This window comes from Saimiri boliviensis, chromosome 4 (assembly GCF_048565385.1).
Source record: "Saimiri boliviensis isolate mSaiBol1 chromosome 4, mSaiBol1.pri, whole genome shotgun sequence".
In the NCBI taxonomy this organism is placed as follows: domain Eukaryota; kingdom Metazoa; phylum Chordata; class Mammalia; order Primates; family Cebidae; genus Saimiri; species Saimiri boliviensis.
This window is the reverse complement of record NC_133452.1, coordinates 165061673-165089441: the sequence shown is the minus strand read 5'-3', so window position 1 is coordinate 165089441 and position 27769 is coordinate 165061673. Positions and strand designations below refer to the sequence as shown.

General features: G+C 42.8%; 3 non-coding genes and 1 pseudogene across 4 annotated transcripts; 1 reads left to right on the top strand and 3 right to left on the bottom strand.

Moving 5' to 3' along the window:
- Positions 1-1794: 1794 nt before the first annotated feature.
- TRNAQ-CUG (transfer RNA glutamine (anticodon CUG)) lies at positions 1795-1866 on the bottom strand. The gene has a single exon. It is a non-coding gene; the product is annotated as a tRNA-Gln (tRNA).
- Positions 1867-4450: 2584 nt separating this feature from the next.
- LOC101031360 (BRCA2 and CDKN1A-interacting protein pseudogene) lies at positions 4451-5808 on the top strand (annotated as a pseudogene). Its single transcript, XR_012517068.1, has 2 exons — positions 4451-4505; positions 4795-5808. The product of XR_012517068.1 is annotated as a BRCA2 and CDKN1A-interacting protein pseudogene (transcript).
- A 12967-nt stretch (positions 5809-18775) lies between these two features.
- On the bottom strand, positions 18776-18857 carry TRNAS-AGA (transfer RNA serine (anticodon AGA)). The gene has a single exon. It is a non-coding gene; the product is annotated as a tRNA-Ser (tRNA).
- A 2180-nt stretch (positions 18858-21037) lies between these two features.
- TRNAS-AGA (transfer RNA serine (anticodon AGA)) lies at positions 21038-21119 on the bottom strand. Its single transcript has one exon. It is a non-coding gene; the product is annotated as a tRNA-Ser (tRNA).
- Between the last annotated feature and the right edge of the window lie 6650 nt (positions 21120-27769).

The following is a 27769-nucleotide window of genomic DNA, read 5'->3' as shown; positions in this document are numbered from 1 at the left end:
GCTGCAAACCAAGAAGAGAGTCGTCACCAGACACTGAATCAGGTGGAACCTTGATTCTGGATTTCCCAGCCTTCAGAATTGTGAGAAATAAATGTTTGTTGCTTAAGTCAACAAATATTATATAGTTATAGTAGTCCAAACTGTCTAAAGCAATTTTCTGGGCTAATATGCAATTAGGATGGCAGGCATGTGCCCTGAGCTTTGCAAATCAGATGTATTTCTTCTTTCTGAAGAAACATGCATATAAACAAAGGGAAAAAACTTCCAAGATTATGTATTATATCGTGATAAATCTTTATGCAAGTATAATAAATCTAGGAAGAAATATTTAGAAGCAAATTAGGTCCATGTAAATTAAAAGTAAGCATCTATTTTCTTGCAACATTCGCCCTGGTAAGGGTGAATGAATAGTTATCTGCTAAATGCAGTTAGATATTTAAGCTTTTAGAGGCAGTGGTGGCAAAAAGCCTAGCAAAGGTATTCCATGTTGCGGAACATAATTCTGCTAGCAGTTAACACTAGAAAATGCATGAGGAATTAGAAGGATTGGATAGTACAATATAAAAGGGTGAATAATCATGATGTGTGGAAGCATTTGGAAAATGAAAATGACAGCTCAAAGTTATGGATTCTCCATTAAATGTATGGTTGTGGAATCAGAAATCTCCTCTGCAGTAAAATAATTTTAATTTTTGTGGCCCAAGAACTAGCATAATTCAAAATCAAATTCACATTATAAACAACTCTAACTCATTAGTGGAAAGATGAATGAATGAGCTGTGGCATATTCATACTACAAAGCAGCTAACATGAAATCATGAATGAATGGTAGCTACATGCAACAAAAGAGATGATTAATTTTAGCAATATAAGATTAAATGAAGAAAGATTATAATGTATAGCCTGATACCCTGTGTCTGCAATTAAAATATTCAATTTTATAAATACTAATAGATAAGATCAAACTACTTCTCCAGAGACCCAAAAACTTCTTTGTCTTACCTTAAGTTGTGACAAATCTAAACATTTACCAGAAAGCAAACTAACATGCAACAGGAGACATTTAGTTTTAGAAGATAAAATAATCACAGAGACATCCTGGGATACAATTTTAAACCTCTGTGTTTCTATGGAACATATTCAGCATTGACAGCAATTCTGTGTGGTTGGTTAATGTCATAGAAATGACCAACAGAACACCATGGAAACACTTAGAAGCTGTATCTGGATATTTACTTACTGTGTTGACAGTGATTCAAGCTATCATGTGAGGATCCAAGAGTGTTCAAATACCTAAGAGAGTTTAAGCAATTATTTCAAGTACAGATTTATTTTGAAGAATCTTGGTTTCTCAGTGGCAAATCAACCACCTATAAATTCTAGTGATTGCATCTAAAAGGCATTATAAAGCCTCATTCTCTCTGGGCAAAAAGATACATACAAGTATCGTTCTTCTCCCTCAAATCTGTTGAGTCCTTTTTGTTCTCTGAAGTGAATTCCCTGCATTTGACAAAGCAATAAATCAAATAAAAAGATTAACGCAACTCAAATTATTTTGGGCATCAGAATATCTGTTAGGTGGTGGTGAGGAGGGAAGTAAAAGGAAGGAGATAGGAGGAATGGTCTCTCCTGCTCTGAACATGGAACAGGGAGTCAGCGGGGCCCACACAGAGCCCGCATCGTATTCTGGGTTCATATGAACTGGAGATTCCCTGCCAATGATATCAAGGGGAAATTAATTTTAGAAAGAAAAAATAGTGAGGAAGCCAGAAGAAAAAAAAAAACAAAAACCTCAGGTTCCACCGAGATTTGAACTCGGATCGCTGGATTCAGAGTCCAGAGTGCTAACCATTACACCATGGAACCCCGCGCCAGCGCAGCCCGGCAGCACGCCCTCCTGATGGCAAACCTCCTCCTGTCCGCAGACCAGAGCACTTGCCCTTTAAGAACCTGCGTTTCCACTGCGATGTTCGTCATCTGCCGCCGTGACCCAAGTGCCCTTTGCGTTTCGAACGGGGCTCTTCTGAAACATCTAAGAGCAAATCGGTTTCTAGGGGCAGAAAAGGTAGGTCCGTACCTCCCGGGCCCGCGGGCGCCCCCGCCAGGGTTCGGCCGCGCTCAGCCCGCTGTCCCCGCGCAGGGGGAGGGCACCCGCCCAGCCGCGCTGACAGGTGGCGCTGTTGGAAGAGCCGCCAGGCTCGCCGCCTCCCGAGCCCGTGTCTCGCGTTTGTTCCGCCTAACGCTAGGAACACTTTTGGAAGTTCCGTTTCGTGACATGTGAACTGTGGATAACCTGAGTGGAGGCAGCGCGTGTACCGGTCCCGGCTGTGGCGTCCCGGGGTGAAAGACGCGCCGGACACCGGAAGGTGCTCTGCGCCTTCCGGGAAGGCGCCGCCTCGTGGACACCGGCGGGTAAAGCACCATGAAAGCGCCACTCTGCAAAGCAGGATTTTCTCATTCGTTTCTCACCTATGAAGCTTTGAGTTGCTCCTTTTCAATGGGAGTAACTATGAGCCTCTCCCAAATTATTCAGCAGTAAAATTTTACTGATGCCAGGACCGGGACGTGACTTGTCCAGGACTGTTCACTGCAGGAGACAAAAGCGACCTTATCTTGTCAAACAGAAAGACTGAGGAAGGAGGCAGAGGGTCTTTAAGAGTTAACAATCGCAGGTGACAGGATATGAACCTTCCCAGCAAGATCCCATGAGACGTATCGGCATCGGCCAAAATGGCTCTATTGCATACAGATGTCTGCACATCACGGACAAAAGCCCTTCCGGCTTACATGAGGTCGCACTGTCACTACCAGGTTAAAACGGGCCCCGCCCGTGGGGCCGAGTGCTCTGCGGCGTGAGCTGCAGTGGCCGCTGTGCAGTGGCAAAGAGAGCACCCGTGCACATCTCATCCGGTCCATCTTCTCTCAGCCCCGTGGCCTTCTGATTCACTCACGACCAGAGAGCAAGGCAGAATGAAACCCTCTAGCCAAACGGGGTAACCGAAGGTGGTTTCCAGGAGCCTCGTGAACAAGAAGCATGAGGATCCAAAGCATTTTCAATACAAATCTAGCCCTCTGCAGGCTTTTGAAAAACTGAAGGTCCATGTAACAAATTTAAGACGAGCATTTCTAAGGGCTAGGGCTTGTACCAAGTTCTGTGCTCTCTGAAGAAGAAAAAAAAAAAAAAAAAAAAAAAAGGTGAAAATACCGCCTGTAATGGTCAGAGCTGAAACAATTTAAGTGGCAATAAATAGAAGACTTCAAACCAATTCCTACAACTTCCCTGATGTGCAACCAATCTCAGTTTTTCAGGGAATCTCCTGAGCAGAAGAATTCCAAATAACTCCACCGCTTCATGTGACCTCTTTATAGTAACTCTCTACAGAGTACAGTATGAAAAAGGGTGGGGACGTAAGCAGTGAATAAATCAGAAAAGCACTACACCAGCAGTGATAAGCCATGTGGATCGTATATAGCCTTGATATAACGTCATAAAAAGGGCACTTTAGGCCAAGCATGGTGGTTCATGCCTGTAATCCCAGCACTTTGCAAGGCTGAGGCAGGTGGATCACTTGAGGCCAGGAGTTCGAGACCAGCCTGGCCAACATGGTGAAACCCGTCTCTACTAAAAATACAAAAATTAGCCAGGTATGGCAGCAGTACCCATAATCCTAGTTATTCAGGAGGTGAGGCAGGAGAATCACTTGAACCTGGGAGGCGGAAGTTGCAGACAGCCAAGATGGTGCCACTGCCCTCCAGCCTGGGTGACAGAGGGAGACTCTGTCTGAAAACAAACAAACAAACAAAAAAACTACCTCTGTGGTCTTGCTCCCTCAAACCCCTAACTCCAATCTAATAATGAAAAAAGTATCAGACAAATCCTAGTTGAAGGACATGCTACAAAATATCTGATCAATACTCATCAAAACTGTCAAGGTCATCAAAATCAAGGACTGCCACAGCGAGAGAGCCTAAGGAGTCATGATGACTAAAAATAACATGGAATTCTGAATAGAATCCTGGAACCAAGAAAGGAATTAAGTAAAAAATGAAGGAAATCTAAATAACATATTCATTTTAGTTAATAATAATCTATAAATATTTGTTAACTATTTGTATCAAATGTAGCACACCGATGTAAAATTTTAATAGTAAGGGAAACTGAGTGTGGGCTGTATGAGAACTCTCCTTTCTATCTTCCCAATTAAATGGAAACTCTTGCTCCTGGGAATAAGAACAAAAATGAGACCAAATGAAGTTATTTCTTCAAAGTGAATTCAGAACTCTGGCTTACAATGTGCATTAGTACAATTCTCCAGTCTTTTTGCTTAATGAGCCACATTATCAGACCTAGTGACGAAGCTTGCACAGCCTGCAGCTGACCTGGGAGTATACCGACTTGGCAATAGGAAGGACACACTTTCGTGCCATACCCACTGCTGTCCTCAGTGCTATGGGCACAGAATTGAACAGGACCCTGAGCACTGGCCCTGCCCGTGGAGATTTCAGTTTGTAGCAACGGGATTGTGGCTACAACCTGTGAATAAAATAACACCCACACAGAGACAGTTAGGGGAAACTGCAGCTGACTGGAAGCTAACAGCCTAGATAAACTGAGAAGCTCAAAGAAGCTGGCTGGGCATTTGAGTTTAGGCAGGGATTGAAGATGGTATTTAGAAGACCGCATTGGCCCAAACCCTTTCACATACTATAAGATGCAAGACAGGGGCACAGTCTGGGGACTGGTTGTCTGGGTGGCAATACCATAGCGGAAGTAAAAGAAGAGCTGCGAAAAAGTTGAACCGGGTAACACGGCGTCCAGGGCCAAACGGAGGGCTTCGGGGAGGGGGGCCCCGCAGCCGCCTGGCGCCCAGGTCCAGCGCGATGGCGAAGAGGACGATGAAGTCGAGGATGAGGACGAAGACGACGACGACAGCGACGAAGAAGCGGATGAAGACGACGAGTTCGTGGTCGAGGAAGTGCATATCGAATTCGAAGCTGATTCCATATCAGATGACGATTACGACGGAATTAAGACATTATTGCAGCAGCTTTTTCTAAAGGCTCCTGTGAACACTGCAGAGCTAACAGATCTCTTAATTCAGCAGAACCGTATTGGGAGTGTGATTAAGCAAACGGATGTTTCGGAAGACAGCGATGACGATGTGGATGAAGATGAGATTTTTGGTTTCATAAGCCTTTTGAGTTTAACTGAAAGAAAGGGTACCCAATGTGCTGAACAAATTAAAGAGTTGATTCTAAGCTTCTGTGAGAAGAACTGTGAAAAAAGCATGGTTGAACAGCTGGACAAGCTTTTAAATGACACCACCAAGCCTGTGGGCCTTCTCCTAAGTGAAAGATTCATTAACGTCCCTCCACAGATCGCTCTGCCCATGTACCAGCAGCTTCAGAAAGAAGTAGTGGAGGCACACAAAACCAATAAGCCATGTGGGAAGTGCTGCTTTTACCTTCTGATTAGTAAGACATTTGTGGAAGCAGGAAAAAACAATTCCAAAAAGAAATGGAGCAACCAAACGAAAGATGAGTTAATGTTTGCAAACGCAGAGGAAGAATTTTTCTATGAGAAGGCAATTCTGAAGTTCAACTACTCAGTGCAGGAGGAGAGCGACGCCTGTCTGGGTGGCAGATGGTCTTTTGATGACGTACCAGTGAAGCCTTTGCGAACTGTGATGTTAATTCCAGGTGACAAGATGAACGAAATCATGGATAAACTGAAAGAATATCTATCTGTCTAACCCATTTCCATTGGACAGTGATGGGCTTGCTTTTGTAAAATTACCAGAAAACTCAGCGGAGGATTACTGAAAAACTCATGACTTTATTCGGAGTAAGGTCCTTTACAAAAAGTAGGGTTCTGTCCTGTGTGTCTGTGACACATTTACAAAATACCAGTTTTTTAAATTTTGGTCAAATTATGAATGGTTGATTTAAAACCTTTTCCAAGAAGAAGAAAAACATGTAATTTAAAGAACTCAATAAAAACTTCTATTTTTTATTTTAAAATTTAAAAAAAAAAAAAAAAGTTGAACCATAGACTGAGACCATGCATCAGGCCAGGGCGTCAAGGTTGCTTCCTTTAGGAGCAAGTATCTGCTTTGAACTGTAAACATCAGGGAGCCACAGAAGAGACTGCGGGGAGCTTAGGAGATTCCTATTGACCTTTTGCCCTCAGTATTAACTGAACATTCTTGTGTTCCCTGCCAGACTGAAGTTGGTTCTGCACCAGGAGCTACTGGTACCAGTCCTTGGGAATCGGTTTGGGAATTAATCTTCATGTTTGCTTAGAGTCACTTAATTCCCAAAAAATCAAAATGCTGATGGAAAATTCCTCTCCTTCAAATTCCCAATGTCAAGAAGTCAGTAGAGCAAAGATTTGTACAATATTGTTTTAGTCTGGACTCCAGGTCCAGACCAAAATCTAGGAAACCCTTTCTCAGAAAGATGCCCCTACATACGCACATATACCATTTTGAAAAGTATCCTAAGGTGTTCATGAAACACTTGAGGTCAATGGATCTCAAGCTAAGAATTCTCTGCATTTGATAGTTCTGTGTCATCTAGCATAATTTTTAACTAATAAAAAATGAATTCTATAAGTAGAAATTGAGCATCATACTACTGAAGTAAAATGATCTTTTAATTGTGGATGAACATTTCATTAATCTAGGTCTTGTAAATTAGGTCACAGGTGTACCCGTAACAAGCCAAAATACTAGTTAAACCAGTTCTCAGAGGGCTCTTGGGGTGTATATCCCTGACGGTGCAGTTTGGGGATACCTGACACACACATAAGCAGGTCAGACAGTGGGGAGACGAACAGGGGCATATTTATCCCAGGGTAATTGGACCTCTACTGAGATAGTTACAGAGAATTTTACTGGTTTCTGTTTAGTGCTGATTCTATCATGTTCAAACAAGGAAAGTATACCCTTCAGAAATGCACTGCATACGTTTGTTCATTAAGAACTAATTCTCAAGCTGTGAGCACCCGAGGCAGTCTAGTCTCTTCCAGGTGCAACTGTCATGACTGGAGCTGCTTTCGTGCCCCATACTCCCAAATTGTTTCTCACATCATTATTATCATTATAATAAATGTGCACAATACATTCTTTTATAAGCCAAATGGATTGGCAAGGCCTTTTTTTTTTTTTTTTTTTTTTTTTTAAATCAAGACAAAGCAGCAGCGGACTGGGCGTGTCAGGGCTAACTCGCGCGCTGTGGGGCGCGGCGGGACCCGGGGTCCGGGGTGTGGGAGGCCGCCGTCCGGGGCCGCTGGGCCGAGCGCGGGACGCAGCCGCGGGAACCCGGTGGTCGAGTGTCGCGGCTCCCAGGCCGCTGCGATGTCTGTGGACTGTCCCGGGCAGCGTGCAGGCTGTCGGGCCGCAGGTTCCTCCACACCGTCCGTCCGGACGCTTTTCGAAGGCCTCTCGCCATCGCCAATGGGGCACCGGCGCTGGAATCCTCGGGACCGCGCGGCCGGGGCGGGAGCGCCCCGCACACCGGCTGGGTCTGCGGAGAAAAGCGTCTGAGCAAAGACGGAGGAGCAGCTCCGTGAGCTTGTGTCCGCGGCAGGATGTGACTTTCGCCGCGGACCTCCGAGGCCGCACTAATTTCCACGGTGTTCAGAAAAAGAAAGGGACAGGCCGTCTCCTGCCTTTCCCCTCTCGGCCTCTTTCCTGGGTGACACAGGGGAGCTCTCCTGGTCGGGTGACACCTCGGGTCCTTACTGCCCGCACCCCCAGCGCCTCATCGTCTCGCCCAGGGTTTTTAAGTCTTGGCACTCGGCAGCACGGGCATGTTGGCCCGGGTCACCCTGTGGTGGAGGCCGTCCTGTACTTGTGCGAAGTTCGGTAGCATCCCTGGCCCCTGCCTGCTAAGCTCAGTAGTATCCTCCCTCCTGCTATGACAATCAAAAATGTCTCCAGATACTGTCAGATGTCCTCTGGGGAGCAAAACCACGTCTGACTGGGAACCGATGATTTAGGCTGATGCCTCAGTACTTGTACGCAGCGGATTAACACTGCATTTGCTCAGGAGAGCTAAGGGAGACAGTCTTTTCTGGGTTTTTTCCCCCACAATTAATCATTTTAAAGTGAACAATTCAACATCCTTCACTACATTCACAGTGTTGTGTAAGCACCACCTCTGTCTAGTTCTGAAACATTGCTATCCCTCCAGGGTAAAACCCCTTACTCATTAAACAGCTTCTCCCCTTTCCTCCCTCCCCTGTAGCCCTTGGCAACCACCCCAGTCTGTGCGCTGTCGAAATGGATGGCTCTATTCTGGATCTTTCATATAAATAAAATCGTAAGATAAACAAAGCAGCACAGCATTTTCCTGGTCCAAACTCTCTCTAAACTGAATTTAGGGTTACTAGTGTCAACTGTCCAGGTGCTTTTCACTCCCAGTTTTATGACCTTGGGCAAGGAACTTAATCTGTGTTTTAGTTTCCTCGACTGTCAAACTGGAATAAAAAGAACACTTACGGGTTATTGAAAGAATTCACTGAGAACTTTGAACAGTGCCTGACACCTCATAAACACGACTGACTGTGACTGAAAGGTGAGGGTAGTACATGTATCCTCTGGTTCTGTTGGCTGCAGTCTGAATATCCCACGAAATGTCCCAGCATCTGCCAGGAAGCCTCTCTACACAGCCCTCTCCAAAGAGCTGCTGCGCCGTCGTACCTCCGGTCAAGCTCTAAGGTAGTGCGGATTACTAGCTCCAGTAATCTGTAAAAGCCTTGTTATTGCCCTACATTTATTTTAAATGATAATTTAATGTTACCCGTTTAGTTGTAAATAATAATTTAAATAAATTATCCTCAACTTTCTTAGTGCGAGTAAACATTCCACTTTCTGCTCATGTCTTGATCGATACAGGTATCTAAAGACTTCCCTCTCTGAAAGAAAAGATACACAGCTCTTCTATGTAGCCCAAAACACAAATAGAAAAGATGACGGTAGCTTCTCTACCGTCATCTTTTCAATGTATTTGTATCACAGTGTTGTGGCTAAATAGCCTTAAGTGTGTTTCTTATTATGCCCATGGAAATGCTGTTCACAGCAGGATCACTTGTATACTATAACTACATTCCCGTTTTTCCTGATTCGAATACTGCCTCTTTTGTTCGTTTGCTTTCTCTCCGTGTACCAAATACTATGTTGTCCCCCAGCTGTCTTCCAGTGCTGCAAAACTTCTGAATTCAGTCAAACATTTTTTAGTTCCTTTTTTTTTTTTAAAGTTGTCCAATCTGGGCTGGTTAATCTCTAGGTCTGCTTTATAGCTATCACGCTGATGCTTCTCCATCTGCCGAAGAGCCCCTTTGCCACTCACCTGTGTTGAATCCTTTTTTTGTTAAGTCACAAGTCTCAGTTTACTCACTATTTTTGGTGGAGAAGATCCTCCAATAGCTTTCTGAGAAAACAGAAATTTTTTGAGATTTTGCATTGGGCAATCTCAAGCCTGTTTGTGCTCAGATACATTCCTAGCCAATCCTGGATCATCGCTGTAGTGCCAGTGGCTGGCCCCTGCCGCGGCATTTCTGCGGAGGGCTGCTGACTTCGCCTGAGTTCAGCCAATAGAAGACAATGAAGGACTGTTGGGAGGGAGAGGGAAGAAAGAAGTCAGGGCGTTTCTTGCTTTCCCTCCCTGTTTCTTGCAGGTTTCTGGAAGCAGCTGTGTCTCCTCCATGGCTCCAGATCCTGACAGACATGCCTGCTCCACAGGGAGATACCACCCCTTGGGTTTACATAGATTTCTACCTCCCACCCAACTTGGCTTCTTTGATCTTCCACCACCTTGTAACCAGTTCCCTGCATGAAAGACACTGGAGTTTAAGTCCCCATGAGGTCTCTGGTGCTGATGACCTAAAAAATATAATGCATTTCTTAAAATATATTTATTCAAACTTCATAAATGATTTTAGTTTGGTCAGGTAGGAATTTCAAGTGTGCAAATAATTTTATCTTAAAATTCTGTGAGCATTACTTTGTTGTCTTCTAGTTACCAGTGTGGTAATGAATTTAAATGCCATTCTCAAGTAGACACCCTGGATAATTGGTGGTCCTTTTGGTTGTTGTTGTTGTTCATTGTGTCAGGCAGTAGGTGGGTCCCTTTTCGGTTTAGAAAATTTTATTGAATTCATTAATAGCTTTCCCTCTCTATTTTCTTTGTTGTCTTTCCATGAAACTTTCAATCACATGTTGTTGAATCTTCTAGAATTGTCCTCTAATTTTCTTTCCTTTCTTTCTTTTCTTTTTTTTTTTTTTTTTTTTTTTTTGAGATGAAGTCTCACTGTGTTGTCCAGGCTGGAGTGCAAAGGCGTGATCTCAGCTCACTGGTTCCAGTAATTCTCCTGCCTCAGCCTCCCGAGCAGCTGGGATTACAGGCATGTGCCACTACACCTGGCTAATTTTTGTATTTTTAGTAGAGACAAGATTTCACCATGTTGGCCAGGCTGGTCTCGAACTCCTGACCTCATGTTCTGCCTGCCTCAGCTTCCCAAAGTGCTGGGATTACAGGCATGAGCCACTGCTCCCAGCCTCTTATCTTTTATTCTATTTTTCCATTTTTCTTTTTTGTTCCTTTTTATGAGAAATGTTCTCAACTTGATCTAACTCTCTGGTAAACTTTTTTTCCATCATCATGTTTGTTATTTTCTTTTCTCTTTTGAGATATGGTCTCATTTTGTCACCCAGGCTGGAGTGCAGTGGAATGATCTCGGCTCATGTCAGCCTCAGCCTCGCAGGCTCAAGCGATCCTTCTGTTTCAGCCCCTCAAGTAGCTGGGACTACAGGTGTGTGCCACCACGCCTGGCTAATTTTTTTGTATTGTGTGTGGAAATGGAGTTTCGCTGTGTTATCCAGACTTATTTTCCTTTTTTCAAAAAGATGTTACTCCCTGAAGATATTTATTTGGCATTAAAAGGAAGGATTTTTTTTTTTTTTTTTAATTAGGATGGTGGTCAAGGAAAAAGCACATTTCTTTTGCTCTTTTAGATGTTGCCCTTTGATGTAACTGTAGTACATTCAAGTGGACCTGTCCACTAGAAGGACTCAGGAGAGAAGCCCGGCCTGGAGATAAAGATCCAGTTGTCATCTTCATGGAGATTGCCAAGGAGGAGAATGATGGTACCATGAGGAAGAGGCTGCTGGCAGTCCTGGAAATCCCTTAGTGGTCTCAGCTCTGCCTGCAGCTGCTTCAGGGTTCCTTTCTGGTCAGACACCTTCTGGAAATTTTTTTTACTGAATTGAGAGTTTACACCTTCACCTTCAATTTGCAGTTTAACACCTTCAGCATGGGCAGGGTGATCAAATTACCCTGTGGATTCAAACCACAGAGGCATGTGTCCACAGCCATTCTCTCAGAGCTTCCCTGAGGCATACATAGTTTTCTTGGCTAAATACTCTGGCCCTGTGCCCTATTTGTTATTTTCAAGGGTCTTGTTCCCCTTAATGCTCTTTAAGAAGTAATAGCATCTTAGGCTGGGCGAGGTGGCTCACGCCTCTAATCCCAGTACTTCAGCAGGCCGAAGTGGGTGGACCACAAGGTCGGGAGTTCGAGACCAGCCTACCCAATATCGTGAAACCTCATCTCTACTAAAAAAGAATACAAAAGCCGGGCGCGGTGGCTCAAGCCTATAATCCCAGCACTTTGGGAGGCTGAGGCGGGTGGATCACGAGGTCAAGAGATCGAGACCATCCTGGTCAACATGGTGAAACCCCGTCTCTACTAAAAATACTAAAAATTAGCTGGGCATGGTGGCGCGTGCCTGCAATCCCAGCTACTCTGGAGGCTGAGGCAGGAGAATCACTTGAACCTGGGAGATGGAGGTTGCAGTGAGCCGAGAACCAGCCTGGGGCACAGAGTGAGACTCTTTCTTGAAATGATGATGATAATAATAATAGAAAGTATCTTATTATTCTCATATATACAGAATGCTGTCTTATTTCCCTGAGAATAATAATGATAGGTTTGTGAGGTTTGTTTTTGTTTTTTTGCTCCTGTTCCCTATTTATCTCTATTTCCACCAGGCTCTCTTCTTTCATTTGTTTGCTTTAGTACATAGCTTTTCTCCAATTTCTGGTGGCACTTAGCAGTTCAGTCAGATTCAGGAGGTAGACCCCAAAACCTAATTGGTACTATGGGCATGGTACGCCAATAAATAGGCCTCATTTTAGAATGTGCATGAGTCATTTCAGTCCAGACCCTTGATATGTCCCTATCTATGGGTCAGTTTTCTTATGATAGTCCATTTCCTTGGGGAGCAGGGTCTTTCGGCCTCAATCTTCTGCATGTTTAGGGCTAGAGGTAGCGACAGCCTAGCTGTCCATTTCTTCTGAAACAGAAAGGGAGCTCAGGTGTCCCTCTCCCAATTTTCCACATGCACTTCACTCCCAATTTCAGTTATACTTGGCATCCTTAAGTCAAGAGCATTTCTGGAGCCTTTTCCTTTCCCCAGAATAAACCTCCCATCTTCCATACCTGTGAAGGAAGGGCAGTACGGATGAATGAGCCTGAGGTTACATGGTTCCTCCAACTCTTAAGCCTCTCCAAGAATCTGTGATACCAACTTTATTATTGTTGGCTTCCCACCTTGCAAACAGCTAGGTTTCAGCTTGATCCACTCCAATTCAATTACTATTTATCCAACTCTCTTCTGTCTCCAAAATTTTGCTGATAACTATGGTATCCACCTAAATTCATGTCTCCTCTTCCATAGTACAGTGTTATATGTGGGAATAAGGTACCCAGCCAAAGTCTGTCCTTACCAAGACTCCTTATACCTCAGTGAGGCCATATGATTAGTTATAATAAATCAATCATGAATGCAAGTAGCATGTTTGTTTTTCTGCAGCCCTTTAAGAAGTGTGCACTTTCCCAAGCTCTAGGGGATAACAGATCCATAAGGTGGAAGGGGCCTGGAGCCTTGACTCAAGTCAAGGACAAAAAAGTTTCCTCTTTCTTTCCTGACACAAAAATCTGCAATGGACTGTTACATGGGTAAGACACAAATCTCCACGGCATCAAACTACTTAATTTGGGAAGCAAACAATGTTTTTTACTCTCTGTTATTTGCTCTCATGCTCTCTTCGTCACTGTAGGTTCACACATTTTTAAATTGCTTTTATTGTCAACTTACGGGCATCTTAAGAATGCAAAAATAAAGTCCTGGGTTTCACCACCATTTTAACCAGGAATCCCCTTGAACAATGTGACCACTTGAGCCAAATGTTCGACCACCGAGTAACATAAAAGTGCTTGTATTTAGGGACTACTTTTTCCTTGTTCCCACAATAAAACACGATTTCTGCCCCTTCAGTTTGTTTGTTTGTTTGTTTTTGAGGCGGAGTTTTGCTCTCGTTGCCCAGGCTAGAGTGCAATGGCACGATCTCAGCTTACTGGAACCTGTACCTCCTGGATTCAAGCAATTCTCCTGCCTCAGCCTCTCGAGTAGCTGGGATTTATAGGCATGTGCCATCATGTCTGGCTAATTTTGTATTTTAAGCAGAGATGGGGTTTCTCCATGTTGGTCAGGCTGTTCTTGAACTCCCAACCTCAGGTAATCACCCCTCCTCAACTTCCCAAAGTGCTGGGATTACAACAGGCATAAGCTACTGCACCTGGCCTGCCCCTTTATTTTTAAACTTAAATAATAATGTTTGCTTCATATCGTAGGAAAACAAAGAAAAATATCCCCTATGATCCTACAACCCAGAAAGAACTACTAATGCATTGGTGTATTCTCGCACATCTCCCAAATATGCATAATGCAAAAATTTTACATGAGGTTATACAATATATGCATTTAAAAAATTCTGCTCTTTTCATTTAAGATTATATCACATGCTTCTTACCTGAACTATCAGGATCTTTTCAAAAATATTGTTTGTTTGTTTTTGCTATTCACCAGTAAGAGTTGCAAAATAGTGTTTTCATTGGCTTTGTAGTATGTTTCCAGGTAGATGTAACCTATGTTACATAATTATCTCCCCTCCCGTTGTTGGAAATGTTTGTTCTTTTAATTATTTCATTATTATAACTAAAAATATCACAAGTATCTTTGCACATAAATGATTTCTTTTAGTCTGGATTATTCCCTTAAGTGAGTTTTCTTCAGGATGAAGTGAGTCACCACTTACGTGAGCTTCCTGGTGGAATGGGGAAGTGCCAGGGAGGCCACACCAAGGATCTTGTTCCAAGAACACAGGTAAGGGAGCTGATTAGTCTCCTGCACTAACAAATTACTGTAAGTTGGGTGATTTAAAAAGACCGATGCATTCTCTCACAGCTCTAGAAGCCAGAAATGTAAAGTCACAATGTTGGCTGGGTTGGCTGTTTTCCGGAGGCTCTGAGGGAGAATCCGAGGCCTCTTTCCTGGCTCCCAGTGAGTGAAGAAAATCCTTGGCTTGTAACCGTGTCAGTCCAGTCTCTGCCTCCCTCTCAGCATGGCTTTGTCCTGGTGACTCTGTGTCTCTAATTTTTCCGCTTGCTATCAGGTCAGCAGGCACTGGACGACTGGATTTGGAGTTTATCTGAATCCAGCATGACCTCCTCTTAACTTGATTAAATGAGCCAAGACTGTTTTCAAATAGCTCACACGCACAGGTACCACCGGTTAGGATTTCAACATATCTTTCTGGGCAGCACGATGCATTTCACTTCAGAAGCTACTGTCTTTCTGTCTGTTCTAAACAAAAGTGAATGTGGGAGAACTGTGTCTGCAAGAGTGTTTGACGGTCTCAGATGTAAAAGGAATTCTCTCGTTCGTATCTGAAAGTCTGTCTGAACTACTTGGTGATACTTTGGCCAAGCACTTCAATTCCCAGAACTCAAAAGCTGTAATTCCTGAGATTCCCAATTAAAGGATAAACAACCATAAAAGCCAAGCCTGGTTCTGTAGTGTCTCCCTGAACCAACAGTCTTCAAGCCTAGGAGGAAAACAAGGCATGAATACAGCCAGATTCAGTGTGGCATTCACAAGCTCTTTTGTGTTAGGAGGGACAGAGAATGTTCTCAAGCTGGAAAAGTTTGGAAAACATGCTATCTAAGCTTCTCCATATTCCCCTGGCTTCTGGGACTGCCTCCTTCCTTCCCTGGGGAAGTGCAAAGGAGTTCGTTTTTCCTGAGAGGATGAAGACCTTCACATGGACTTTTTCTTTAGAGGGTTCACGAGGGCTAGGTCTTCCCTGGCCCTTCTCACCCAGCACTCCTGCTCAAATTGGGTTTCAACGAGTTCTTTAAGACAGAGAAAGGACAAAGCAGTTCAAAGCTGTTGCGGATCTTTCTGGTTTAGCATTAAATACTGAAAGCAAAAGCAAATGACTCCAAGGTCATAATTCCTTCAGATTTTATCTAGCAGGTTTCCTGTACCACTGGCATTTGAGGATCTGAAGCTACTAGGATCAGATCCTCAGCGCCAGACTCCCCTTCTGCTGGTTTCTCACAAATACCTGTGCATAGCACATCAACCCTGACTAGCCAGTGGCGTTCTAGAGGCAGAGAAAATCCAAATCTCTTGTCTTGGAACGCTCCTTTGAACTCCACTTTTCTTCACTGAATTGCGGTTTACTATGGATGACTTATTTCATCTAAAAGCTGGAAGGTCTTAATGCACCTAGAAAATTCTTTGTTACTAGACTGAGTAACCATGCACCAAAACATCTTTTACTGTAGTATCTACTTACTGTTCTGCCTGGCAACATCACACTGCTCACATCTTCAAAAGCTTTAACCAAGAACAGCCTACAGGTGTGTAGTTGCAGCCGAGTGGGTAAGGCAATGGAACCGACAGGTTCAAATCCTGCCCACTAAGGTTTTAGCCTGACTTATCCCAGTTTCCTTCTCATTGCACCCTGAGGCAACTGAGTCTCCTCGATTATAGTTGTGTCATCTGCTTTGGTAACTGTGTGTTGTGCTCTGCATTCTAGCTGTCATCATCGCTATAGTTTACCCCTTTCTCTGAGTTCATTAACCTTCTCCAACATTGAACACAACCGTGTCTCCAAAGTTAACAACATTCATAAGAGAGAGTCTATCGTGGTGTGAACACCACCTAACGTTAATCCTGATTTGAGGAAGGCAATTCTCTTTTCCTCACCTACAAGCTCTCAAAATCCAAGTCAGATTCCTTGAGTTTTCTCTGTAGATAAGTCTAAGTTGCTGGTCTCGGGTGTGAGGGTTTTGCCTCGTGTGTATTAAGTGTTTTGTTAGCCCAAGTTTGGGGACTGTCATTCAACAGCAATAGGCATTACCTGTTTTGGAGCAATAATGTTTTGGAGCAATAATAACGTACAAATGGTTGGTTTATGGACAGTACCGCATTCATTATATCTTCTCCGCCTGAAAATTCGAGAGCCCAAGAATGGGAAAGGTTTGTTAAACCACAGGAAGTGGATGTTAAAGCTAACCTCTGGCTGTCACGCCCTTATTATTTTTATTCTATTGATTGTGTTAAATGCCTTTAGTTTAGAAAATTCCAGGAGAAGTTCACTGGCCCCAGTCGGTTCTTCCTATCTTCTCCAGCACATTCAACGAGCCAGAACCCAGTCTGGGCTTTACAGTAGATTCAGGAAACGATGTGTGACTTCAGAGACTCAGTACTTTGGTTCTCATGCAGAAGAAAGGTGGGAAGAAAAGGTCTAGGGAGGAGCAGAAAAGATGGAAAAACAAGACAAACAGAAGAGAGGAGAAGGGCTAAGAGGTGGAAGGAGTGGAACAAAAGAGAAGCTACCCTGGTGCCAGACACAGAAATGTTCTCGCCCCCTTGGCCACTCTTATTCTGAGTTTCCTCTGTCTTAGCAACCCTAGACGCTCTTGCTCTTGTTCCGACAGGCAGGTTTCCACTATCTGCACTCTTTGAAATCAGCCCCTGACGTCAAGGCACTTCTTAAAGCCCAGCGCCTCTACAGAGGCATTTGGACTGTTTCCAGATTGGCTATGATAACTGCTGCTGCAATGAATATTCTTGTGCATGTATTTCAGCGAATATAAATAAATATTTTTGTTGGAGAGATATGGGTGGAATTGCAGAGTTACAGTCCATGTATACACGTTCAACCTTTAGTATGTAACGCTAAGTCGTTCTCTGAAATGATTGAATCAATTTACACTCCCTGTGCAAGCATCACACTCTCCTGATTGCTATGGCTTTTTAACAGTCTTCTCCCCTTTTCGGGAAGCTCAATTTTTATTTTAAATCTGACATACTTTGACTAACACATTGCCTGAAGCTTCAGATACTGTTGAAAGCAGAAGTCTGTGGCCACTGTGTCATCTTCCCCCATATATTTGACCAACATCTTGTGGATTCTATAGTTTGGAGTTACACAGGTCAGCCAGTGCGGCTGGAGCACACACAAGCCCCCAGCTGGGCCGGGTCAGTATCTTCATTCCAGGATTTGATGTCAGAGGATGGAGGACTTGGGCATCTACGTGATCTTTTTGACCATGCGAATAAGAGGCAGGTGCCAGACAACTGTATTCTCCTAACTTTTAATAAGTATTGTAAATTTCGTGTCATTGAATCTATCCTCTGGGCCTTAAAGTAAACGTGGCTTTGAGATTTCAGAATTGACTGTTGTTTTTTTTTTTTAAAAAAAAAAAAAAAAAAGAAAGAAAGAAAGAAAATCAGAGCTGCCGGACGCGGTGGCTCAAGCCTGTAATCCCAGCACTTTTGGGAGGCCGAGGCGGGTGGATCACGAGGTCAAGAGATCGAGACCATCCTGGTCAACATAGTGAAACCCCGTCTCTACTAAAAATACAAAAAAAAATTAGCTGGGCATGGTGGCGCGTGCCTGTAATCCCAGCTACTCAGGAGGCTGAGGCAGGAGAATTGCCTGAACCCAGGAGGCGGAGGTTGCGGTGAGCCGAGATCGCGCCATTGCACTCCAGCCTGGGTAACAAGAGCAAAACTCCGTCGCAAAAAAAAAAAAAAAATCAGAGCTGCTGGTCTCACGAGTGAGGACAGTCAAGAGGGTGCATAGCAGTTCAGGAGGACTGGCAGGTGGGTCCCACCGCAGCTCCGCCCCTAGAGCCAGGTAGGGGCGGAAAACACAAAAGCGGCCTCTCCCCTCCCCCCATCGCGGAATCCAACCCCGGTCTCCTGAGTGACAGGCGAGGATACCACTCAACTAGCAAGGAAGAACTGAACTGTCATGGCTTTGATTACCGCTAATAAACTTAGGTACTCTTGCCACTTTTTAAAAGTCTGTTTTGTATTCTACTAAATTGATTATACTTGGCGAATTTACACCTTACCCTGCCACCTGAGCCGGAACGACCGGGTCTGGGGACAGCCTGCTCTTTTGATTGCGACGGTATCGATATCTGACAGTATTTCTAGTCACTTGCAAGCAGCGAGACCGGACTACCAAAGCAGTCGAAACATTGATTCCACAGAAACTGAAAACTGACTAAAGACTTGGTCCCTCTGACTAGGACTAAGTTTCCATGAAGAGGAAAGCACTATCAAGACTTGTAACAAGTACCGGCTTCAAGAGGGTTTGGAGAGCAGGGAAACGCGAGGTGTCACAGAGAACCTTGCGGAGGTTCTGCTAAAGGGAAAATGATTCGGGAACTATTTAGGGGATCCATAATCTTAATGGAAGTAGTAGGTATTCAGTAACTTCTAACCTCCATTGTTGGGAGGTTTCAGGATCGGGAGAGTACGAAACAAGTTCAGGTCGCAACAGGTAAGTGGATTTAAATTACTTTCTTTCAAACTTTTCCTATTAATTGTCTAAAACCAGACATCCGTAGTCGGCAGGATTCGAACCTGCGCGGGGAGACCCCAATGGATTTCTAGTCCATCGCCTTAACCACTCGGCCACGACTACACGGCCCTGGCATCCTTTTTGTCACGTTATAGCCATGAAGGAAGGCAAATCAGCATTAAGTACTGTCTAGGTACAGGACAACTGGTTTTGTGATTGGAACACAAACTTTCAGGTACAACAACAGTGTGGTTAAAAATAAAGTCAACCTTCTATGCCACCTGGATAAGAGCACTGGATGAGAGCCCTCCCGCATGAGCATGACCATCAACAGCGTTCCAAGCGAACGATACAAACTTCACGGTAGTAAAGAGTGAGCGAGATCCCGTCGGAGCCGGGAAGGGAGCTGTGGTCTCAGCTCTGGTGGTGGAGTCTGCACCTGGAGCTAAACTTTGCTAATTAAGAAGTGGAGTGAGACCCTAACTTACGGCCCCCACTCATCCAATGCTTTTGGACAGCCCATCTTCCAATAGTTCTGGACACTCGTAGGTAGTTGAAGACTGAATGGAAGACTTCCTAACTTTTATGAAGTCAACACTTTGATCGAAGTGGAAGCAGGGCAAAAACAGCTGGTGATTTACATGATTTACATGGTTACAATGTAAGGAAATGGCGTGATGCACTCCTATCACAGGCTGCCATGCAGCTGTTAAAGAATTCGATTCTTACCGTTTTACTTGGAAAATGTGTGTAAACTTTAATACACAAAATAGCAAACATAAATAGTTCTGTGTATAACGAATGAAGCCCAAATTAGTCCATTAAAAATATCCAAATGGACGCTCACCAATCTAACAAAAGAGCAAACTGGCTTGTAAGTGAGAGATTAAAATATAGATTTTGATTACTTTTGTATTCTTTACATTTGTCATAAAGACAATCTCTGCATTATTTATGTAATAGGAAAATTTTAAATGGAAAAACAGGCTAAAATATGCCATTGCTACTTCATGCATTTAAAAACTGTGTAAGAACAAAAAGTTAATACTAATTTATCTGAGGTGCTGGAATCATAGCTCCTCATTGTTTTCTTCTTTCAGCTCTTCTCTCCTTCAAATTTTCAGGCCAAGTATATGTATTTATTTGTATTTGTATTTAAAGTGTTCCCACACTTCCCCTTAAGACTACAAGATGATTGTAATAACTTGTTATCTGTCTGAAGAAATAAGGAGTGGTGTGACATGGATATTGAACCAGTGAAAATAATGCTCCTATCACTTCTCGTCCCTTTGGCTAAGATGAAGTGAAAATAATGCTACTATCTAACTATTCTAAATTTCACATTTTAGAAAATGCCTTCGTGACCTCATTTAACTCTCAAAACAGTTCCATGAGGTGCTGCCACCCACTTTCACAATAAGAAAAATGTTCAGGTAAGAGAAGTTTTTACATTCACAGGGCTATTGGGTATTGATATCAAGGCATCTTACTCTGCGTCTGTTACTCTTTCCTTATGGAGATGGAAAATGACACGTTTAAGAACAGAAAGGCACAGTCCCCTCAGCATTCAGGGGAAAAATCCCACTGGTCACAGCATAGCATCCTTTCTAAAAATTGCTGATTCAGCTTGCTGACATTTGTTAAGAATTTTTTACACCTATTTTCATGAGGAACATTGTTGTTGTTGTTGTTTTTTCTCAAACTGTGATCTGGTGTTTTTTCACTTTGCTTTTGCCGAGGCAGGGCTATTTTATTTTTTATTTTTCACAGTAGCTTATTTTATTGAGGTAAAATATATATGTATAATTTACCATCTTTACCATTTTTAAGTATACAGTTCAGTGGAAATAAATGCATTTATGTTTTTTGTTTCCCTTCGTCTTCCACCCCTCCCCAAGCTTTTATATCAACTAATATTCATTTCATAAAATGAGTAGGAAAGAGTTGTCTGATTTTTTTCTGGAAAAGTTTATGTAGACGTGATATTATTTCCTCTTTAAAGGTTTGATAGAATCTACCAATGAAGCCATCTAGTCTTGGAAATGCAGAGATGGGGTTTTGCCACCAACATCAATCTCCCAAAGTGCTGAGATTACGGGCATAAGCCACCGTGCCCAGCCCTACTTTTCCAAGTGAGACATATTTGTGAACACAAAGATAAGACATACCTTGTGAATATAAATATGTGTTTTCTCCACAGGCGCAATTACATGAAGAAAATCTGAGGCAGGGGGTTCGAAGACAGGATAAGGGGCAGCAACACCAAGACCTGCGTTTTGTTTATGGAAAATATTGCTTCATCCCGTAGTCGGCAGGATTCGAACCTGCGCGGGGAGACCCCAATGGATTTCTAGTCCATCGCCTTAACCACTCGGCCACGACTACAGCTGCAAAGCCTCTGACCTTGATATATTGGTGGAATCACGTGTTAGGTGCTGTGTGCAAACTTCTGTCTTTGCTGAGTTTGCTGGAAACGCTCAGGTGAAATGAGAATTCGAGGAAAAGAAGTCAGGATACTCTTGGTAATTGAGAGCACTGCAATTAGAGAGAGACCTCATCGCATAAACATTATCCAGGAAATATCCAGGCAGTTGAAAGACACCCAGCGAGCGCCTGCCTGCTCCGGGCCGGCCAGGTTTCTGTACTCGCCGCAGCTGGCACCAAACCTGCCCGGTTCCCACGGGGCGTCCTGGCCGACTCCCCTCTGATCCGGGATGTTCGGACTTCTCGGAGCCCTAAGCTCCTCGGTGAATGACGGTGTTTATAGGGGAGTCCAGGCACGGAATCGCTTCCCCTGATTTGTGTCGTAGGTGAAGGGAGCGAAAAATTATGTGGAAAAGCCTCCTCTGTGTTCCTTCGTTGTGACATTGTTAAGCCTCTTAGGCTCAGAATTTGGTTTGAGTTTTGGCTGACGCGGGGGCTTCCCACGTTGCCCTAAATTTAATCAAGCCAGCAGGTTTTCTTTTTCTCCCTCTTACATTTCGACCTTAGTATATCAGTTAACAGTGTTTTCCTAAGACCTGAGAGTGATTTGTCTACCCTGCTTAGAGAGTTTTAATCTAATTTTCTAAAGAAGAAAGAGAAGTCGAGCAAGAGGAGAAAAGGCAGAGTGGGCAGAGGAGGAGACGAGAGTGGTAACAGAGGGGTCTATTGTGACATCGAAACATTAATGAGAGGGAGAGGGGTAAAGAGTGAAGGCAGGGTGAGGGGAGCGAAGAAATACTGCTTTTCTATGGAAATACTAACAAAATAATCTCTAAGAAGTCCCACGGTTTAACGAAAGGGAGTCTGTTCTGAGGGAAGTATTAAGCTGAGTTTGGAGTAGGAGAATCGGATTCTATATTTAACTGAGCAGTCTGTTACTTACACTTTCTTGTTAAAATGAGTATCAGTCACATAAACCTCCTTAAAAAATCATGTCGTTACGAAATGACTAAATACAAATTTAAAGGAAAATGTAAGTTGTGATGAAAATGTTTCCATAGTCATATCATATCCCTTTTATTTGGTCTACACATTTTAACAAGCATATAACATTTTAATCAAATTCCTTCAGAACTCTAGTTTGAAGAGAGTTAAATCCTGAAAAAATAACAGACTTTTCATGCTTTAAAAAATCAGCAAAAAAGGAAATTTTCTGTGATTAATATTTATATGCACTGAATTTACTGAATCAATTCTTGTTTTACTTAGAATAAAGTGAACAGAGATTTGTGATGGCTCCAATCTTTTTTTAAAATTTTCTCCTCATTCATGTATGCGGACCAAAGCATGGCAGAATAGATTCAGGTAAAACAAATGAATCAGAGTTCACTTGTAGGAAACGAAACTATTCTAGACATTTTAGTCCCAGACTAAAAACAGTCCAAAGTCCATCATCAATAGAAAACATAAATAGCTGTTTTTCACACAAAAGAATAGTAGAGCAATAGGAATATAGAATTTTCAATCACACACAAATCGGAAGTATCTCACAAACATAATATTGAAGTGATGCCATACACCAGGTGTCCCCAAACTACGGGCCCGGGGGCCGCCATTTATCCAGCCCCCCACCGCACTTCAGGAAGGGGCACCTCTTTCATTGGTGGTCAGTGACAGGAGCACAGCATGTGGCGGCCCTCCAACGGTCTGAGGGACAGTGAACTGGCCCCCTGTGTAAAAAGTTTGAGGACGCCTGCTACACAAAGGCATACATGCTTTTGTTTATATATACTGTAGCTCGAAACAAGCTCAACAAATCTGTGGTGTTAGAAATCACGAAGATGATTGTCACACTCAGAAAGGCCATGAAGAGACTGGATAGAGATCCTGGGAACGGTTGTATTTCTCAGCCTGAGTTCTGGGTTCATAGGTGTGTTCACTTTGTGAAAATTTATTGAGCTGTATAACTATGATTTATATACGTTTCTGCATCAATATTGTGTTACATTATGTCAATTAGAAGTTTACTTAGGCAAGCTGTGGTGGCTCATGTATGTAATCCCAGCACTTTGGGAGGCCAAGGTGGGAGTCCCAGACCAACCTGGGCAAGAGCCTGGGCAACAGAGCAGGACTCCCATCCCTACAAAATGAATTAAATTTATTTATTTGTTTATTTTATTTGAGATGGAGTCTTGCTCTGTTGCCCAGGCTGGAGTGTACTAGTGTGATCTCTGCCTCCTGGGTTCAAAGGATTCTTCTGCCTCAGCCCCATGAGTAACTGGGATTATAGGCATGCACCACCATGCCCAGTTAATTTTTGTATTTTTAGTAGAGGCGAGGTTTCGCCATGTTGGCCAGGCTGGTCTCAGATTCCTGACCGCAGGTGACCCACCCACCTCAGCCTCCCAAAGTGCTTGGATTATAGGTGTGAGCCTGGACAAATAATATATTTTTTAAAAAGTACCTTAGAATCAAAACGTCTCAAGCTATTTTAAATAAAAGTGGATTAATAAAGAATATAGAGGCTTACAAAATTTTTAGAAGAGAGGGATGGAGAAAGGTATCAGTTCTAATTCGATTCTGCAGGAATTGTTGCCAAAATAACTTCAAAGGAATAGTCTCCGTCGAGGGTGTTGTTGTTCCCACAATCAAGGAAGTATGAAATCAAGATGCTTCCACTAGAATTATTAATTTCAGGCAACTGTAGGCCGGCAGTCAGGAGGTTCTGCAACACCGGTGTTCCCTACAGAGCAGTAGTTCTCAAAATCTGACATGACATCTAATTTATCATGATAGAAAGCAAGTCTGTCAGTGATTTGTGCCCAGGTCTTAATTTATAAAGATGATGGAGTAAAGACACAGAGAGGTCAATGCCATTGAAAGGAAATCATTATGTTATTCACAGCTTCCCTAGAAATGAGAGGCATAGCACGCCATGCAGGGCGACAGTGGGAGGTGCCAGTGTCGCCCAGGAGGCAGAAAGGATTGGAAGGAAGGCATAAATTACAGTCTTTAATGGGGTTTCCATGGGAAAGGCAGGGCAGATCAGGGTGAACAGTTTAGAATTGGCTAGTTTGAATAATTCTGGCAGGCTTTGGGTATCAAAACTGTCCCTGTTGTCTGATATTTGGCCCTTGGTTGATTTAGCACAGGGGAAATATTGGCTTAGTGTGTGAGAGTTAGATTAAAAAGGTCATTCAAAGTATGGGCTCTGGAGAGCAGGAGATGTAAATAACTCTGGCTATAGTTTGGCCCCTCTGATCAATGGATGCCAAACAGACAACTACAGACTCCAAGAAAACACAGAGCAGTCAAAAGCAATTTACATTTCTAAACAAGTTGCCACATTCTGTTGCTGCTGGTCTGGGAACCATACTTTCAGAATGACGTAGTGCAGAGCACAGCATGCCTCCCAGATGTGAATGAACAAACTGCTGCTCTTTGCGTGACATTCCTCTGCAGAAAATCCCAGTGAGTCCATGACAATGCTTGTGAGCACAAAACAAAAGAAACAGAAGGCTCCTTCTTTTCATATTTGAAAATCCTGGGGCAAAGCATAAATAACACCCAGAACCCTAACTGCAAGAGTTGGAGAAATGTTCTTTCTAGCCTCTAGTCCAGGAAGGCTCACTTGAAGGAGATGGAAATAAAAGGTTACTGCCAATCTGCTATATATGCCCTGTACAGATGTTGAAGCTGAAACGTTCTGCCAAAACAGAGGGCCTTCCCAGAGGATTAAAAAATAGTAAGTTAGTATTGCACTGAGGGGGAGCTTTCACTGTCCATGAAAGAGGACCCTGGTGTTAAGAGACCAGTGTATTAGTCCATTTTCATGTAGCTGGTAAAGACATACTGAGACTGGGTAATTTATAAAGAAAAAGAGATTTAATGAACTCACAGTTCCATGTGGCTAGGGAGGTCTCACAATCATGGTGGAAGGTGAAAGGTATGTCGTACATGGTGGCAGACAAGAGAGAATGAAAAACCAAGCAAAAGAGTTTCCCCTTATAAAACCATCAGATCTTGTGAGACTTATTCACTACCATGAGGACAGTATGATGGAAACCGCCCTCACATGATTCAGTTTTCTCCCAAGGGGACCCTCCCACAATACGAGGGAATTATGGGAGCTGCAATTCAAGATGAGATTTGGGTGGGAACACAGCCAAACTGTTACTAGTAGAGGGTCTTCACTGCAAGTTGTCCAGGTTCTTGGTGTTTTGTTTTGAACAAAGAATTGGACAAAATACACAGCAAAGCAACCTAAGAATGATGCAACACAATAATAAAAACAGGGATTTATTGAAAATGAAAGTACACTCCACAGTGTGGGAGCAGCCCCAGTGGTGGCTGAAGGGTCCAGATACAGAATCTTCTTGGGTCCAAATACCTGCTAGAAGTTTCCCATTGGCCACTTGATGTTCACCTCATGTTAATGAAGTGAGGGCCTGCAATCAGTCTGACTGGTTGCAGCAAGCAACCAATCAGAGGCTAATGTGAAGTTACAAAGTTGCACTTCTATATAAGCAAAAACTGGCCTGCAATCAGTCTGACTGGTTGCAGGGGGGTTGCAAAGGGGATTAATCCTGGCCCTTTTGTTGCTTAGGCATGGAGGGCTAGGGTTTTCCTTTCAGTTTTGTTCTAGGAGGTCTGTGTGAACCGGTCTAGGTTCCCTGCCTTCAGACTCTAATCTCCTGACGCCAAAGCCGTATCAACCAGCTTATCAGCCATTTTCCCATGAGACTGTATGCAGACTCTACCATTTGTTTTATGGCCTGTAGTTTTTTTTTTTTTTTTCCTTAATTGATTTTAAGGAATTCTTAATATAGTCTAGATGTATTAGTCAGGGTTCTCTTAGAGGGACAGAACTAATAGGATATATACAAATATAAAGGAGGGTTTATTAAGCATTAACGTAAATGGTCACAAGGCCCCAAAATAGGCTGTCTGCAAGCTAAGGAGCAAGGAGAGCCAGTACCAAAACTGAAAGACCTGGAGTTTGATGTTACAGGGTAGGAAGCATCCAGGACAGGAGAAAGATGTGGGCTGAGAGGCTAGTCCCATCTTATCCCTTCAAGTTTTTCTGTCTGCTTTATATTCGCTGGTGACTGATTAGATGGTGCCCACCCAATTAAAGGTGGGTCTGCTTTCCCCAGCCCACTGACTCAAATGTTAATCTCCTTTCCAACACCCTTACAGACACATCCAGGATAAATATTGCATCCTTCAATCCAATCAAGTTGACGCTCAATATTAACTATAACACTAGACGTGAGTCCTTCATCATAAATATGTATCACAAATATCTTCTTCTATTCTGTGCTTTGCATTTTTACATTGTTGATGGTGTCTTTGGATGACTGAAGTTCTGAAGTCTAAAATAAATATAAAATATTTATAGTTATTGCTTTTTGTGCTTATTAAACAGGAAGTATTTGCCGACCCAAAGTTCATGAAGATTGCTTATTGTTTTCCTTTGTAACTTTTATTGTTTAAACTTGAACATTTGAATCTCTAATCCATCTTGAATTTGTTTAGGGAATAGTTTAAGGAAAAATATCAGTGCTCACATTGTCTTCCTTTGTATATCCAGTTGATTCAGCACCACCTTTGGAAAAATCTCTCTCTTTCCCTTACTGAATTGCATCACATGTGGTTTCACATGGGCAGATCCATTTTGTTTCACTGGTCTCTTTATCTTTATGTCAGTAACACTTTCTTAATCAGGGTATCTTCAGAATACAATAAATCTTGTTATGTGGTAGCCAGAGTCCTTCAGATTTCCTCTTCCTCTGCAAGACTTCCTTTCCACTTGGAAATGCGTTTTAGAAACAACTTGTCAATTCTACCGAAAGTTCTGTTTCAATATTTTATTTCAATTATATTGAATCTGAGCCTTTCGATCAATGAATATATTATATCCCTTCATTTATTTTGAGATTTTAAAAAATCTGTGCACAGTGATTTGTAGCTATTAATGTACCACTCTTACATATTTTTTTATTATTGTATTTATTATTAGATTATTGATAGTTTTCTTGATATTGTAAATGACATTTAAAAAATTCATTGTCTGTTTTTTCAATATATACAAATAACATATATTTGAATATCGGTTTGTGTACCCAGTAAACTTATTTTCACTTAATGATTCTAATAATTTGTGGATTTTAGAGATTTTTTTCAAGTACATAATTACATTATCTGCAAATGGTGGCAGTCCTATTTCTTCACTGTCAATCTTAATATCATTTAATACTTCGTCTTATTTAATGGCCTAATATCCCCAGTACAATGTTGAATAGCAGTGGCGATGGTGGTCATGCTTGTCTCGATCCCAATATTTGTGAAAAGTGTTAAATATTTACTATAAATAGGATATTAAATGTAGGATTTGGGGCCAGGTGCAGTGGCTCACACCTGTTATCTCAGCACTTTGGGAGGCCGAGATGTGCAGATCACAAGGTCAGGAAATCAAAACCATCCTGGCCAGAATGGTGAAACCCCTGTCTCTACCAAAAATACAAAAATTAGCTGGGCGTGGTGGTGTGCATCTGTAATCCCAGCCATTTGGGAGGCTGAGGCAGGAGAATCCCTTGAACCAGGAAGGT